Here is a 16,567-nt window from a genome sequence, read left to right as displayed (position 1 = left end):
TACTGTCTGGAGGAAGTTGCAGAAAACAAACGGCTAAATAGTTGCAGCTGATGTAAGAGCGATTGCTGAAACAAAGTGGGTCTTTGCTCAAAGACGCCTGGAAATATGTTGCTTCATTGAAGGTCAAAGGGTCTTTTCAGGGTCCTCTTTGAGGCCCGGCTAGCTCAGGCGGTAGAGCATGAGAGTTTTAATTTCAGGGTCGTGGGTTCGAGCCCCACGTTATGTGTGGTGTTTTCAATACGACCACACTGGATAAGATCTGGGACCAACACTAAAACTCCACAAAACCTTGATTTCTTGTACAGCTGAAAATGAAAGTCACTTCCTGCAATTACACACAGTAAAGTAGCCAAATTACAGTCGGCTTTCTCAGGGGAGGTGATTTCACAAATTGGGATATGGAAACCGACTTTACCCGACTAGATACCACTCGGAGTACCGCAATTTTGTTGTCGTTTATACACGTAACCATGTTTCCAATCAGTTTTCTCAAACTGTGCATAAGCGTAACAAAAGGCTGCAAGCCCTACGATGGATGCTGAGGTTTTCGAAAAAGTAGCAATTCAGAAAATCCAGCTGCAACTGCAGCCAGACTTGGCTACCCGTACAAACGTTTTGCCAAACAATATCGATCATCTAACCAACACTCCAACTGAAACCCACTAAACTCACAAACAAGAGCTTCACTCACTTCATTACACTGTCATAAGTTGCGCAAAGTCCCGACTGACGGCCCTTTCCAGCTGAGACAAAGGTGAGTATTACAACAAATTGAGACTTTCCTCAAGAACACCTCGAGTATGTTGATTGAATTAGAGAATAACAACCTAATGACTTAGTTCCACTCTCCTAAAGAGTCGGCGCCCACCAACGGCTGTCAGGATGGCCGAGCGGTCTAAGGCGCCAGACTCAAGGAAGAACTCCTTCCCCAAAGGGACTTCTGGTCTCCAGTGGAGGCGTGGATTCAAATCCCACTCCTGACATTACTTTTATCTGCATGTTGCTAATGATTTAGACATATTTGTATTGAACAACTTTGAAAACTTTAACAACTCGTGATTGTCTTTTGTTGCACAAAGCAAAAGACATGGCAACACTATTGCATAATCCTTCTCTACCATATACCATTGTGCTGCTGAGATAATGCTGCCGCAACATTCTTACGAGAATGCACCTCGGGCACTCCTGGCAGTAATTTCTGACCACGCGCACAACTGACCCTCCACATCAACTCACGTCAAGTGAGGTGGCCATGATGTGCATGCAAACGATTAGTTCGAAGCAATTTATTCCAAGCCTAAGACTTACTGTCTGGAGGAAGATGCAGAAAACAAACGGCTAAATAGTTGCAGCTGATCTAAAAGTGATTGCTGAAACAGAGTGGGACTTTGCTTAAACACGCCTGGAAAAATGTTGCTTTATTGAGGGTCAAAGGGTCTTTTCAGGTGTCCTTTTAGCGGCCCGGCTAGCTCAGTCGGTAGAGCATGAGACTCTTAATCTCAGGGTCGTGGGTTCGAGCCCCACGTTGGGAGGGGTCTTTTTTGATTATGGCCACACTGGAGAAGATCTGGGACCAACACAAAAACTGCAGAACAACTTGATTTCTTGTACAGCTGAAAATGAAAGTCACTGGGGGACTTTCATAGGGAACACCGAGGGTACTCGGTGTGTCATCTGGAAAGAGAAAAGTGGACAAGGTGATTTGGCGGCAGAACGAGGAACTTCAGGAGTGTATACAGAGAAAAAGGTTAGCTAAGAAGAAGTGGGACACTGCGAGGACTGAAGAGAGTCGACAAGAGTACAGGGAGATGCAGCGTAAGGTGAAGGTAGAGGTGGCAAAAAGCATATGAGGACTTGTATGCTAGGTTGGACACTAAAGAGGGAGGGGTGGATTTGTTCAGGTTGGTCAGACTAAGAGACAGAGATGGGAAGGATGTGCAGCAGGTTAGGGTGATTAATGATAAGGATGGAAATAAATTGACAGGTGCCAGGATTGTGATGGGAAGATGGAAGGAGAACTTTTTAAGAGTTAATCAATGAGGAAAATGAAAGGGAACAAAGAGTAGAAGATGTGACTGGTGTGGAGCAGGAAGTAGCCAAGATTAGTAAGAGTGAAGTGAGGAGGACGTTGAAGAGGATGAAGAGTGGAAAGGCAGCGGGTCCTGATGACATACCTGTGGAGGTATGAAAGTGTCTAGGAGAGGTGGCAGTAGAGTTTCTGACTAGTTTGTTTAACAAGATCTTGGAGAGTGAAAGGAGGGCTGAGGACTGGAGGAGAAGTGTACTGGTGCCCATTTTTAAGAACAAAGGAGATGAGCAGAGCTGTGGCAACTACAGAGGAATAAAGTTGATGAGCCACACAATGAAGTTGTGGGAAATAGTAGTGGAAGCTAGGCTAAGGGCAGAGGTGAGCAATATGGTTTCATGCCTAGAAAGAGTCCAACAGATGAAGTATTTGCTTTGAGGATGCCGATGGAGAAATACAGAGAAGGTCATGGGGAGTTGCATTGTGTCTTCGTAGACTTAGAGAAAGCGTATGACAGGGTGCCGAGAGAGGAGCTGTGGTATTGTATGAGGAATTCTGGAGTGGCAGAGAAGTATGTTAGAGTGATGGAGGACATGTATGAAAGCTGTAAGACCGCGGTGAGGTGTGCTGTAGATGTGACAGAGGAGTTCAAGGTGGCGGTGGGTCTGCATCAAGGATCGGCTCTTAGCCCCTTCTTCATAGCTCTGGTGGCGGACAGGCTGACAGATGAGGTTAGACTGGAATCTCCGTGGACTATGATGTTTGCGGATGACATTGTGATTTGTAGTGAGAACAGGGAGCAGGTGGAGGAAAATCTAGAGAGATGGAGGTCTGCTCTGGAAAACTGAGATGTGTGTCAATGAGAGGGACCCAGGTGGAACGGTGAGGTTACAGGGGGCAGAGGTGAAGAAGGTGCAGGACTTTAAGTACTTAGGGTCAACGGTTCAGAGCAACGGAGAGTGTGGAAAAGAGTTGAAGAGGCGACTGCAATCAGGTTGGAACGGGTGGAAAAAAGTGTCAGGTGTGTTGTGTGATAAAAGAGTGTCAGCGAGAATGAAAGGAAGCCACCGTCTCAAGACAGTGGTGAGACCAGCGATGTTGTTCGGCTTAGAGACAGCGGCACTAAAGAAAACACAGGAGGAAGAGCTGGAGGTAGCAGAGCTTAAGATGTTGAGGTTCTCTTTGGGAGTAACGAGGATGGACAGGATCAAGAATGAGGACAAACGGTTAGTTCAAAGCAATATACTCCAAGCCTAAGACTTACTGTCTGGAGGAAGTTGCAGAAAACAAACGGCTAAATAGTTGCAGCTGATGTAAGAGCGATTGCTGAAACAAAGTGGGACTTTGCTCAAAGACGCCTGGAAATATGTTGCTTCATTGAAGGTCAAAGGGTCTTTTCAGGGTCCTCTTTGAGGCCCGGCTATCTCAGGCGGTAGAGCATGAGAGTTTTAATCTCAGGGTCGTGGGTTCAAGCCCCACGTTTTGTGTGGTGCTTTTAATACGGCCACACTGGATAAGATCTGGGACCAACACTAAAACTCCACAAAACCTTGATTTCTTGTACAGCTGAAAATGAAAGTCACTTCCTGCAATTACACACAGTAAAGTAGCCAAATTACAGTCGGCTTTCTCAGGGGAGGTGATTTCACAAATTGGGATATGGAAACCGACTTTACCCGACTAGATACCACTCGGAGTACCGCAATTTTGTTGTCGTTTATACACGTAACCAAGTTTCCAATCAGCTTTCTCAAACTGTGCATAAGCGTAACAAAAGGCTGCAAGCCCTACGATGGATGATGAGGTTTTCGAAAAAGTAGCAATTCAGAAAATCGAAAATCGAGGAGAAGTGTACTGGTGCCCATTTTTAAGAACAAGGGAGATGAGCAGAGCTGTGGCAACTACAGAGGAATAAAGTTGATGAGCCACACAATGAAGGTGTGGGAAATAGTAGTGGAAGCTAGGCTAAGGGCAGAGGTGAGCAATATGGTTTCATGCCTAGAAAGAGTCCAACAGATGAAGTATTTGCTTTGAGGATGCCGATGGAGAAATACAGAGAAGGTCATGGGGAGTTGCATTGTGTCTTCGTAGACTTAGAGAAATCGTATGACAGGGTGCCGAGAGAGGAGCTGTGGTATTGTATGAGGAATTCTGGAGTGGCAGAGAAGTATGTTACAGTGATGGAGGACATGTATGAAAGCTGTAAGACCGTGGTGAGGTGTGCTGTAGATGTGACAGAGGAGTTCAAGGTGGCGGTGGGTCTGCATCAAGGATCGGCTCTGAGCCCCTTCTTCCTTGCTCTGGTGGCGGACAGGCTGACAGATGAGGTTAGACTGGGATCTCCGTGGACTATGATGTTTGCGGATGACATTGTGATTTGTAGTGAGAACAGGGAGCAGGTGGAGGAAAATCTAGAGAGATGGAGGTCTGCTCTGGAAAACTGAGATGTGTGTCAATGAGAGGGACCTAGGTGGAACGGTGAGGTTACAGGGGGCAGAGGTGAAGAAGGTGCAGGACTTTAAGTACTTAGGGTCAACGGTTCAGAGCAACGGAGAGTGTGGAAAAGAGGTGAAGAGGCGACTGCAATCAGGTTGGAACGGGTGGACAAAAGTGTCAGGTGGGTTGTGTGATAAAAGAGTGTCAGCGAGAATGAAAGGAAGCCACCGTCTCAAGACAGTGGTGAGACCAGCGATGTTGTTCGGCTTAGAGACAGCGGCACTGAAGAAAACACAGGAGGCAGAGCTGGAGGTAGCAGAGCTTAAGATGTTGAGGTTCTGTTTGGGAGTAACGAGGATGGACAGGATCAAGAATGAGGACAAACGGTTAGTTCTAAGCAATATACTCCAAGCCTAAGACTTACTGTCTGGAGGAAGTTGCAGAAAACAAACGGCTAAATAGTTGCAGCTGATGTAAGAGCGATTGCTGAAACAAAGTGGGTCTTTGCTCAAAGACGCCTGGAAATATGTTGCTTCATTGAAGGTCAAAGGGTCTTTTCAGGGTCCTCTTTGAGGCCCGGCTAGCTCAGGCGGTAGAGCATGAGAGTTTTAATTTCAGGGTCGTGGGTTCAAGCCCCACGTTATGTGTGGTGTTTTCAATACGGCCACACTGGATAAGATCTGGGACCAACACTAAAACTCCACAAAACCTTGATTTCTTGTACAGCTGAAAATGAAAGTCACTTCCTGCAATTACACACAGTAAAGTAGCCAAATTACAGTCGGCTTTCTCAAGGGAGGTGATTTCACAAATTGGGATATGGAAACCGACTTTACCCGACTAGATACCACTCGGAGTACCGCAATTTTGTTGTCGTTTATACACGTAACCATGTTTCCAATCAGTTTTCTCAAACTGTGCATAAGCGTAACAAAAGGCTGCAAGCCCTACGATGGATGCTGAGGTTTTCGAAAAAGTAGCAATTCAGAAAATCCAGCTGCAACTGCAGCCAGACTTGGCTACCCGTACAAACGTTTTGCCAAACAATATCGATCATCTAACCAACACTCCAACTGAAACCCACTAAACTCACAAACAAGAGCTTCACTCACTTCATTACACTGTCATAAGTTGCGCAAAGTCCCGACTGACGGCCCTTTCCAGCTGAGACAAAGGTGAGTATTACAACAAATTGAGACTTTCCTCAAGAACACCTCGAGTATGTTGATTGAATTAGAGAATAACAACCTAATGACTTAGTTCCACTGTCCTAAAGAGTCGGCGCCCACCAACGGCTGTCAGGATGGCCGAGCGGTCTAAGGCGCCAGACTCAAGGAAGAACTCCTTCCCCAAAGGGACTTCTGGTCTCCAGTGGAGGCGTGGGTTCAAATCCCACTCCTGACATTACTTTTATCTGCATGTTGCTAATGATTTAGACATATTTGTATTGAACAACTTTGAAAACTTTAACAACTCGTGATTGTCTTTTGTTGCACAAAGCAAAAGACATGGCAACACTATTGCATAATCCTTCTCTACCATATACCATTGTGCTGCTGAGATAATGCTGCCGCAACATTCTTACGAGAATGCACCTCGGGCACTCCTGGCAGTAATTTCTGACCACGCGCACAACTGACCCTCCACATCAACTCACGTCAAGTGAGGTGGCCATGATGTGCATGCAAACGATTAGTTCGAAGCAATTTATTCCAAGCCTAAGACTTACTGTCTGGAGGAAGATGCAGAAAACAAACGGCTAAATAGTTGCAGCTGATCTAAAAGTGATTGCTGAAACAGAGTGGGACTTTGCTTAAACACGCCTGGAAAAATGTTGCTTTTTTGAGGGTCAAAGGGTCTTTTCAGGTGTCCTTTTAGCGGCCCGGCTAGCTCAGTCGGTAGAGCATGAGACTCTTAATCTCAGGGTCGTGGGTTCGAGCCCCACGTTGGGAGGGGTCTTTTTTGATTATGGCCACACTGGAGAAGATCTGGGACCAACACAAAAACTGCAGAACAACTTGATTTCTTGTACAGCTGAAAATGAAAGTCACTGGGGGACTTTCATAGGGAACACCGAGGGTACTCGGTGTGTCATCTGGAAAGAGAAAAGTGGACAAGGTGATTTGGCGGCAGAACGAGGAACTTCAGGAGTGTATACAGAGAAAAAGGTTAGCTAAGAAGAAGTGGGACACTGCGAGGACTGAAGAGAGTCGACAAGAGTACAGGGAGATGCAGCGTAAGGTAAAGGTAGAGGTGGCAAAAAGCATATGAGGACTTGTATGCTAGGTTGGACACTAAAGAGGGAGGGGTGGATTTGTTCAGGTTGGTCAGACTAAGAGACAGAGATGGGAAGGATGTGCAGCAGGTTAGGGTGATTAATGATAAGGATGGAAATAAATTGACAGGTGCCAGGATTGTGATGGGAAGATGGAAGGAGAACTTTTTAAGAGTTAATCAATGAGGAAAATGAAAGGGAACAAAGAGTAGAAGATGTGACTGGTGTGGAGCAGGAAGTAGCCAAGATTAGTAAGAGTGAAGTGAGGAGGACGTTGAAGAGGATGAAGAGTGGAAAGGCAGCGGGTCCTGATGACATACCTGTGGAGGTATGAAAGTGTCTAGGAGAGGTGGCAGTAGAGTTTCTGACTAGTTTGTTTAACAAGATCTTGGAGAGTGAGAGGAGGGCCGAGGACTGGAGGAGAAGTGTACTGGTGCCCATTTTTAAGAACAAGGGAGATGAGCAGAGCTGTGGCAACTACAGAGGAATAAAGTTGATGAGCCACACAATGAAGTTGTGGGAAATAGTAGTGGAAGCTAGGCTAAGGGCAGAGGTGTTTGGCAGAGAAGTATGTTACAGTGATGGAGGACATGTATGAAAGCTGTAAGACCGCAGTGAGGTGTGCTGTAGATGTGACAGAGGAGTTCAAGGTGGCGGTGGGTCTGCATCAAGGATCGGCTCTGAGCCCCTTCTTCCTTGCTCTGGTGGCGGACAGGCTGACAGATGAGGTTAGACTGGAATCTCCGTGGACTATGATGTTTGCGGATGACATTGTGATTTGTAGTGAGAACAGGGAGCAGGTGGAGGAAAATCTAGAGAGATGGAGGTCTGCTCTGGAAAACTGAGATGTGTGTCAATGAGAGGGACCTAGGTGGAACGGTGAGGTTACAGGGGGCAGAGGTGAAGAAGGTGCAGGACTTTAAGTACTTAGGGTCAACGGTTGAGAGCAACGGAGAGTGTGGAAAAGAGGTGAAGAGGCGACTGCAATCTGGTTGGAACGGGTGGACAAAAGTGTCAGGTGTGTTGTGTGATAAAAGAGTGTCAGCGAGAATGAAAGGAAGCCACCGTCTCAAGACAGTGGTGAGACCAGCGATGTTGTTCGGCTTAGAGACAGCGGCACTAAAGAAAACACAGGAGGCAGAGCTGGAGGTAGCAGAGCTTAAGATGTTGAGGTTCTCTTTGGGAGTAACAAAGATGGACAGGATCAAGAATGAGGCTAAACGGTTAGTTCAAAGCAATATACTCCAAGCCTAAGACTTACTGTCTGGAGGACAGTGTAAAAGGACAGTGATTTCACAAATTGGGATATGGAAACCGACTTTACCCGACTAGATACCACTCGGAGTACCGCAATTTTGTTGTCGTTTATACACGTAACCATGTTTCCAATCAGTTTTCTCAAACTGTGCATAAGCGTAACAAAAGGCTGCAAGCCCTACGATGGATGCTGAGGTTTTCGAAAAAGTAGCAATTCAGAAAATCCAGCTGCAACTGCAGCCAGACTTGGCTACCCGTACAAACGTTTTGCCAAACAATATCGATCATCTAACCAACACTCCAACTGAAACCCACTAAACTCACAAACAAGAGCTTCACTCACTTCATTACACTGTCATAAGTTGCGCAAAGTCCCGACTGACGGCCCTTTCCAGCTGAGACAAAGGTGAGTATTACAACAAATTGAGACTTTCCTCAAGAACACCTCGAGTATGTTGATTGAATTAGAGAATAACAACCTAATGACTTAGTTCCACTGTCCTAAAGAGTCGGCGCCCACCAACGGCTGTCAGGATGGCCGAGCGGTCTAAGGCGCCAGACTCAAGGAAGAACTCCTTCCCCAAAGGGACTTCTGGTCTCCAGTGGAGGCGTGGGTTCAAATCCCACTCCTGACATTACTTTTATCTGCATGTTGCTAATGATTTAGACATATTTGTATTGAACAACTTTGAAAACTTTAACAACTCGTGATTGTCTTTTGTTGCACAAAGCAAAAGACATGGCAACACTATTGCATAATCCTTCTCTACCATATACCATTGTGCTGCTGAGATAATGCTGCCGCAACATTCTTACGAGAATGCACCTCGGGCACTCCTGGCAGTAATTTCTGACCACGCGCACAACTGACCCTCCACATCAACTCACGTCAAGTGAGGTGGCCATGATGTGCATGCAAACGATTAGTTCGAAGCAATTTATTCCAAGCTTAAGACTTACTGTCTGGAGGAAGATGCAGAAAACAAACGGCTAAATAGTTGCAGCTGATCTAAAATTGATTGCTGAAACAGAGTGGGACTTTGCTTAAACACGCCTGGAAAAATGTTGCTTTATTGAGGGTCAAAGGGTCTTTTCAGGTGTCCTTTTAGCGGCCCGGCTAGCTCAGTCGGTAGAGCATGAGACTCTTAATCTCAGGGTCGTGGGTTCAAGCCCCACGTTGGGCGGGGTCTTTTTTGATTATGGCCACACTGGAGAAGATCTGGGACCAACACAAAAACTGCAGAACAACTTGATTTTATGTACAGCTGAAAATGAAAGTCACTGGGGGACTTTCATAGGGAACACCGAGGGTACTCGGTGTGTCATCTGGAAAGAGGAAAGTGGACAAGGTGATTTGGCGGCAGAACGAGGAACTTCAGGAGTGTATACAGAGAAAAAGGTTAGCTAAGAAGAAGTGGGACACTGCGAGGACTGAAGAGAGTCGACAAGAGTACAGGGAGATGCAGCGTAAGGTGAAGGTAGACGTGGCAAAGAGCATATGAGGACTTGTATGCTAGGTTGGACACTAAAGAGGGGGAGGTGGATTTGTTCAGGATAAGAGACACAGATGGGAAGGATGGACAGCAGGTTAGGGTGATTAATGATAAGGATGGAAATAAATTGACAGATGCCAGGATTGTGATGGGAAGATGGAAGGAGAACTTTTTAAGAGTTAATCAATGAGGAAAATGAAAGGGAACAAAGAGTAGAAGAGGTGACTGGTGTGGAGCAGTAAGTAGCCAAGATTAGTAAGAGTGAAGTGAGGAGGACGTTGAAGAGGATGAAGAGTGGAAAGGCAGCGGGTCCTGATGACATACCTGTGGAGGTATGAAAGTGTCTAGGAGAGGTGGCAGTAGAGTTTCTGACTAGTTTGTTTAACAAGATCTTGGAGAGTGAGAGGAGGGCCGAGGACTGGAGGAGAAGTGTACTGGTGCCCATTTTTAAGAACAAGGGAGATGAGCAGAGCTGTGGCAACTACAGAGGAAGAAAGTTGATGAGCCACACAATGAAGTTGTGGGAAATAGTAGTGGAAGCTAGGCTAAGGGCAGAGGTGAGCAATATGGTTTCATGCCTAGAAAATGTCCAACAGATGAAGTATTTGCTTTGAGGATGCCGATGGAGAAATACAGAGAAGGTCATGGGGAGTTGCATTGTGTCTTCGTAGACTTAGAGAAAGCGTATGACAGGGTGCCGAGAGAGGAGCTGTGGTATTGTATGAGGAATTCTGGAGTGGCAGAGAAGTATGTTACAGTGATGGAGGACATGTATGAAAGCTGTAAGACCGCGGTGAGGTGTGCTGTAGATGTGACAGAGGAGTTCAAGGTGGCGGTGGGTCTGCATCAAGGATCGGCTCTGAGCCCCTTCTTCCTAGCTCTGGTGGCGGACAGGCTGACAGATGAGGTTAGACTGGAATCTCCGTGGACTATGATGTTTGCGGATGACATTGTGATTTGTAGTGAGAACAGGGAGCAGGTGGAGGAAAATCTAGAGAGATGGAGGTCTGCTCTGGAAAACTGAGATGTGTGTCAATGAGAGGGACCCAGGTGGAACGGTGAGGTTACAGGGGGCAGAGGTGAAGAAGGTGCAGGACTTTAAGTACTTAGGGTCAGCGGTTCAGAGCAACGGAGAGTGTGGAAAAGAGTTGAAGAGGCGACTGCAATCAGGTTGGAACGGGTGGAAAAAAGTGTCAGGTGTGTTGTGTGATAAAAGAGTGTCAGCGAGAATGAAAGGAAGCCACCGTCTCAAGACAGTGGTGAGACCAGCGATGTTGTTCGGCTTAGAGACAGCGGCACTAAAGAAAACACAGGAGGCAGAGCTGGAGGTAGCAGAGCTTAAGATGTTGAGGTTCTCTTTGGGAGTAACGAGGATGGACAGGATCAAGAATGAGGACAAACGGTTAGTTCAAAGCAATATACTCCAAGCCTAAGACTTACTGTCTGGAGGAAGTTGCAGAAAACAAACGGCTAAATAGTTGCAGCTGATGTAAGAGCGATTGCTGAAACAAAGTGGGACTTTGCTCAAAGACGCCTGGAAATATGTTGCTTCATTGAAGGTCAAAGGGTCTTTTCAGGGTTCTCTTTGAGGCCCGGCTAGCTCAGGTGGTAGAGCATGAGACTTTTAATCTCAGGGTCGTGGGTTCGAGCCCCACGTTATGTGTGGTGCTTTTAATACGGCCACACTGGATAAGATCTGGGACCAACACTAAAACTCCACAAAACCTTGATTTCTTGTACAGCTGAAAATGAAAGTCACTTCCTGCAATTACACACAGTAAAGTAGCCAAATTACAGTCGGCTTTCTCAAGGGAGGTGATTTCACAAATTGGGATATGGAAACCGACTTTACCCGACTAGATACCACTCGGAGTACCGCAATTTTGTTGTCGTTTATACACGTAACCATGTTTCCAATCAGTTTTCTCAAACTGTGCATAAGCGTAACAAAAGGCTGCAAGCCCTACGATGGATGCTGAGGTTTTCGAAAAAGTAGCAATTCAGAAAATCCAGCTGCAACTGCAGCCAGACTTGGCTACCCGTACAAACGTTTTGCCAAACAATATCGATCATCTAACCAACACTCCAACTGAAACCCACTAAACTCACAAACAAGAGCTTCACTCACTTCATTACACTGTCATAAGTTGCGCAAAGTCCCGACTGACGGCCCTTTCCAGCTGAGACAAAGGTGAGTATTACAACAAATTGAGACTTTCCTCAAGAACACCTCGAGTATGTTGATTGAATTAGAGAATAACAACCTAATGACTTAGTTCCACTGTCCTAAAGAGTCGGCGCCCACCAACGGCTGTCAGGATGGCCGAGCGGTCTAAGGCGCCAGACTCAAGGAAGAACTCCTTCCCCAAAGGGACTTCTGGTCTCCAGTGGAGGCGTGGGTTCAAATCCCACTCCTGACATTACTTTTATCTGCATGTTGCTAATGATTTAGACATATTTGTATTGAACAACTTTGAAAACTTTAACAACTCGTGATTGTCTTTTGTTGCACAAAGCAAAAGACATGGCAACACTATTGCATAATCCTTCTCTACCATATACCATTGTGCTGCTGAGATAATGCTGCCGCAACATTCTTACGAGAATGCACCTCGGGCACTCCTGGCAGTAATTTCTGACCACGCGCACAACTGACCCTCCACATCAACTCACGTCAAGTGAGGTGGCCATGATGTGCATGCAAACGATTAGTTCGAAGCAATTTATTCCAAGCCTAAGACTTACTGTCTGGAGGAAGATGCAGAAATCAAACGGCTAAATAGTTGCAGCTGATCTAAAAGTGATTGCTGAAACAGAGTGGGACTTTGCTTAAACACGCCTGGAAAAATGTTGCTTTATTGAGGGTCAAAGGGTCTTTTCAGGTGTCCTTTTAGCGGCCCGGCTAGCTCAGTCGGTAGAGCATGAGACTCTTAATTTCAGGGTCGTGGGTTCGAGCCCCACGTTGGGCGGGGTCTTTTTTGATTATGGCCACACTGGAGAAGATCTGGGACCAACACAAAAACTGCAGAACAACTTGATTTCTTGTACAGCTGAAAATGAAAGTCACTGGGGGACTTTCATAGGGAACACCGAGGGTACTCGGTGTGTCATCTGGAAAGAGGAAAGTGGACAAGGTGATTTGGCGGCAGAACGAGGAACTTCAGGAGTGTATACAGAGAAAAAGGTTAGCTAAGAAGAAGTGGGACACTGCGAGGACTGAAGAGAGTCGACAAGAGTACAGGGAGATGCAGCGTAAGGTGAAGGTAGAGGTGGCAAAGAGCATATGAGGACTTGTATGCTAGGTTGGACACTAAAGAGGGAGAGGTGGATTTGTTCAGGTTGGCCAGACTAAGAGACAGAGATGGGAAGGATTTGCAGCAGGTTAGGGTGATTAATGATAAGGATGGAAATAAATTGACAGGTGCCAGGATTGTGATGAGAAGATGGAAGGAGAACTTTTTAAGAGTTAATCAATGAGGAAAATGAAAGGGAACAAAGAGTAGAAGAGGTGACTGGTGTGGAGCAGGAAGTAGCCAAGATTAGTAAGAGTGAAGTGAGGAGGACGTTGAAGAGGATGAAGAGTGGAAAGGCAGCGGGTCCTGATGATATACCTGTGGAGGTATGAAAGTGTCTAGGAGAGGTGGCAGTAGAGTTTCTGACTAGTTTGTTTAACAAGATCTTGGAGAGTGAGAGGAGGGCCGAGGACTGGAGGAGAAGTGTACTGGTGCCCATTTTTAAGAACAAAGGAGATGAGCAGAGCTGTGGCAACTACAGAGGAATAAAGTTGATGAGCCACACAATGAAGTTGTGGAAAATAGTAGTGGAAGCTAGGCTAAGGGCAGAGGTGAGCAATATGGTTTCATGCCTAGAAAGAGTCCAACAGATGAAGTATTTGCTTTGAGGATGCCGATGGAGAAATACAGAGAAGGTCATGGGGAGTTGCATTGTGTCTTCGTAGACTTAGAGAAAGCGTATGACAGGGTGCCGAGAGAGGAGCTGTGGTATTGTATGAGGAATTCTGGAGTGGCAGAGAAGTATGTTACAGTGATGGAGGACATGTATGAAAGCTGTAAGACCGTGGTGAGGTGTGCTGTAGATGTGACAGAGGAGTTCAAGGTGGCGGTGGGTCTGCATCAAGGATCGGCTCTGAGCCCCTTCTTCCTTGCTTTGGTGGCGGACAGGCTGACAGATAAGGTTAGACTGGAATCTCCGTGGACTATGATGTTTGCGGATGGCATTGTGATTTGTAGTGAGAACAGGGAGCTGGTGGAGGAAAATCTAGAGAGATGGAGGTCTGCTCTGGAAAACTGAGATGTGTGTCAATGAGAGGGACCCAGGTGGAACGGTGAGGTTACAGGGGGCAGAGGTGAAGAAGGTGCAGGACTTTAAGTACTTAGGGTCAACGGTTCAGAGCAACGGAGAGTGTGGAAAAGAGATGAAGAGGCGACTGCAATCAGGTTGGAACGGGTGGACAAAAGTGTCAGGTGGGTTGTGTGATAAAAGAGTGTCAGCGAGAATGAAAGGAAGCCACCGTCTCAAGACAGTGGTGAGACCAGCGATGTTCTTCGGCTTAGAGACAGCGGCACTAAAGAAAACACAGGAGGCAGAGCTCGAGGTAGCAGAGCTTAAGATGTTGAGGTTCTCTTTGGGAGTAACGAGGATGGACAGGATCAAGAATGAGGACAAACGGTTAGTTCAAAGCAATATACTCCAAGCCTAAGACTTACTGTCTGGAGGAAGTTGCAGAAAACAACTGGCTAAATAGTTGCAGCTGATGTAAGAGCGATTGCTGAAACAAAGTGGGACTTTGCTCAAAGACGCCTGGAAATATGTTGCTTCATTGAAGGTCAAAGGGTCTTTTCAGGGTCCTCTTTGAGGCCCAGCTAGCTCAGGCAGTAGAGCATGAGAGTTTTAATCTCAGGGTCGTGGGTTCTAGCCCCACGTTATGTGTGGTGCTTTTAATACGGCCACACTGGATAAGATCTGGGACCAACATTAAAACTCCACAAAACCTTGATTTCTTGTACAGCTGAAAATGAAAGTCACTTCCTGCAATTACACACAGTAAAGTAGCCAAATTACAGTCGGCTTTCTCAGGGGAGGTGATTTCACAAATTGGGATATGGAAACCGACTTTACCCGACTAGATACCAGTCGGAGTACCGCAATTTTGTTGTCGTTTATACACGTAACCATGTTTCCAATCAGCTTTCTCAAACTGTGCATAAGCGTAACAAAAGGCTGCAAGCCCTACGATGGATGCTGAGGTTTTCGAAAAAGTAGCAATTTAGAAAATCCAGCTGTTACTGCAGCCAGACTTGGCTACCCGTACAAACGTTTTGCCAAACAATATCGATCATCTAACCAACAATCCAACTGAAACCCACTAAACTCACAAACAAGAGCTTCACTCACTTAATTACACTGTCATAAGTTGCGCAAAGTCCCGACTGACGGCCCTTTCCAGCTGAGACAAAGGTGAGTATTGCAACAAATTGAGACTTTCCTCAAGAACACCTCGAGTATGTTGATTGAATTAGAGAATAACAACCTAATGACTTACTTCCACTGTCCTAAAGAGTCTGCGCCCACCAACGGCTGTCAGCATGGCCGAGCTGTCTAAGGCGCCAGATTCAAGGAACAACTCCTTCCCCAAAGGGACTTCTGGTCTCCAGTGGAGGCGTGGGTTCAAATCCCACTCCTGACATTACTTTTATCTGCATGTTGCTAATGATTTAGACATAATTGTATTGAACAACTTTGAAAACTTTTACAACTCATGATTGTCTTTTGTTGCACAAAGCAAAAGACATGGCAACACTATTGCATAATCCTTCTCTACCATATACCATTGTGCTGCTGAGATAATGCTGCCGCAACATTCTTACGAGAATGCACCTCGGGCACTCCTGGCAGTAATTTCTGACCACGCGCACAACTGACCCTCCACATCAACTCACGTCAAGTGAGGTGGCCATGATGTGCATGCAAACGATTAGTTCGAAGCAATTTATTCCAAGCCTAAGACTTACTGTCTGGAGGAAGATGCAGAAATCAAACGGCTAAATAGTTGCAGCTGATCTAAAAGTGATTACTGAAACAGAGTGGGACTTTGCTTAACCACGCCTGGAAAAATGTTGCTTTATTGAGGGTCAAAGGGTCTTTTCAGGTGTCCTTTTAGCGGTCCGGCTAGCTCAGTCGGTAGAGCATGAGACTCTTAATCTCAGGGTCGTGGGTTCGAGCCCCACGTTGGGCGGGGTCTTTTTTGATTATGGCCACACTGGAGAAGATCTGGGACCAACACAAAAACTGCAGAACAACTTGATTTCTTGTACAGCTGAAAATGAAAGTCACTGGGGGACTTTCATAGGGAACACCGAGGGTACTCGGTGTGTCATCTGGAAAGAGGAAAGTGGACAAGGTGATTTGGCAGCAGAACGAGGAACTTCAGGAGTGTATACAGAGAAAAAGGTTAGCTAAGAAGAAGTGGGACACTGCGAGGACTGAAGAGAGTCGACAAGAGTACAGGGAGATGCAGCGTAAGGTGAAGGTAGAGGTGGCAAAGAGCATATGAGGACTTGTATGCTAGGTTGGACACTAAAGAGGGAGGGGTGGATTTGTTCAGGTTGGCCAGACTAAGAGACAGAGATGGGAAGGATTTGCAGCAGGTTAGGGTGATTAATGATAAGGATGGAAATAAATTGACAGGTGCCAGGATTGTGATGGGAAGATGGAAGGAGAACTTTTTAAGAGTTAATCAATGAGGAAAATGAAAGGGAACAAAGAGTAGAAGAGGTGACTGGTGTGGAGCAGGAAGTAGCCAAGATTAGTAAGAGTGAAGTGAGGAGGACGTTGAAGAGGATGAAGAGTGGAAAGGCAGCGGGTCCTGATGACATACCTGTGGAGGTATGAAAGTGTCTAGGAGAGGTGGCAGTAGAGTTTCTGACTAGTTTGTTTAACAAGATCTTGGAGAGTGAGAGGAGGGCCGAGGACTGGAGGAGAAGTGTACTGGTGCCCATTTTTAAGAACAAGGGAGATGAGCAGAGCTGTGGCAACTACAGAGGAATAAAGTTGATGAGC

The 16,567-nt window shown here is 46.2% G+C and overlaps 9 non-coding genes across 9 annotated transcripts; all 9 read left to right on the top strand.

The window, feature by feature from the left end:
- Window positions 1–876: 876 nt before the first annotated feature.
- trnal-caa (transfer RNA leucine (anticodon CAA)) lies at window positions 877–983 on the top strand. The gene is made up of 2 exons: window positions 877–914; window positions 939–983. It is a non-coding gene; the product is annotated as a tRNA-Leu (tRNA).
- Window positions 984–1,459: 476 nt separating this feature from the next.
- Window positions 1,460–1,532, top strand: trnak-cuu (transfer RNA lysine (anticodon CUU)). Its single transcript has one exon. It is a non-coding gene; the product is annotated as a tRNA-Lys (tRNA).
- Window positions 1,533–5,759: 4,227 nt separating this feature from the next.
- Window positions 5,760–5,866, top strand: trnal-caa (transfer RNA leucine (anticodon CAA)). The gene is made up of 2 exons: window positions 5,760–5,797; window positions 5,822–5,866. It is a non-coding gene; the product is annotated as a tRNA-Leu (tRNA).
- Window positions 5,867–6,342: 476 nt separating this feature from the next.
- On the top strand, window positions 6,343–6,415 carry trnak-cuu (transfer RNA lysine (anticodon CUU)). Its single transcript has one exon. It is a non-coding gene; the product is annotated as a tRNA-Lys (tRNA).
- A 2,107-nt stretch (window positions 6,416–8,522) lies between these two features.
- Window positions 8,523–8,629, top strand: trnal-caa (transfer RNA leucine (anticodon CAA)). Its single transcript has 2 exons — window positions 8,523–8,560; window positions 8,585–8,629. It is a non-coding gene; the product is annotated as a tRNA-Leu (tRNA).
- A 476-nt stretch (window positions 8,630–9,105) lies between these two features.
- Window positions 9,106–9,178, top strand: trnak-cuu (transfer RNA lysine (anticodon CUU)). Its single transcript has one exon. It is a non-coding gene; the product is annotated as a tRNA-Lys (tRNA).
- Window positions 9,179–11,800: 2,622 nt separating this feature from the next.
- On the top strand, window positions 11,801–11,907 carry trnal-caa (transfer RNA leucine (anticodon CAA)). The gene is made up of 2 exons: window positions 11,801–11,838; window positions 11,863–11,907. It is a non-coding gene; the product is annotated as a tRNA-Leu (tRNA).
- A 476-nt stretch (window positions 11,908–12,383) lies between these two features.
- trnak-cuu (transfer RNA lysine (anticodon CUU)) lies at window positions 12,384–12,456 on the top strand. Its single transcript has one exon. It is a non-coding gene; the product is annotated as a tRNA-Lys (tRNA).
- A 3,214-nt stretch (window positions 12,457–15,670) lies between these two features.
- Window positions 15,671–15,743, top strand: trnak-cuu (transfer RNA lysine (anticodon CUU)). Its single transcript has one exon. It is a non-coding gene; the product is annotated as a tRNA-Lys (tRNA).
- Window positions 15,744–16,567: the final 824 nt, after the last annotated feature.

The sequence above is a fragment of the Channa argus genome, unplaced genomic scaffold, assembly GCF_033026475.1.
Source record: "Channa argus isolate prfri unplaced genomic scaffold, Channa argus male v1.0 Contig060, whole genome shotgun sequence".
NCBI lineage: Eukaryota > Metazoa > Chordata > Actinopteri > Anabantiformes > Channidae > Channa > Channa argus.
Note: the sequence above shows the minus strand (reverse complement) of the source record. Positions and strands in the feature narration are given on the sequence as shown.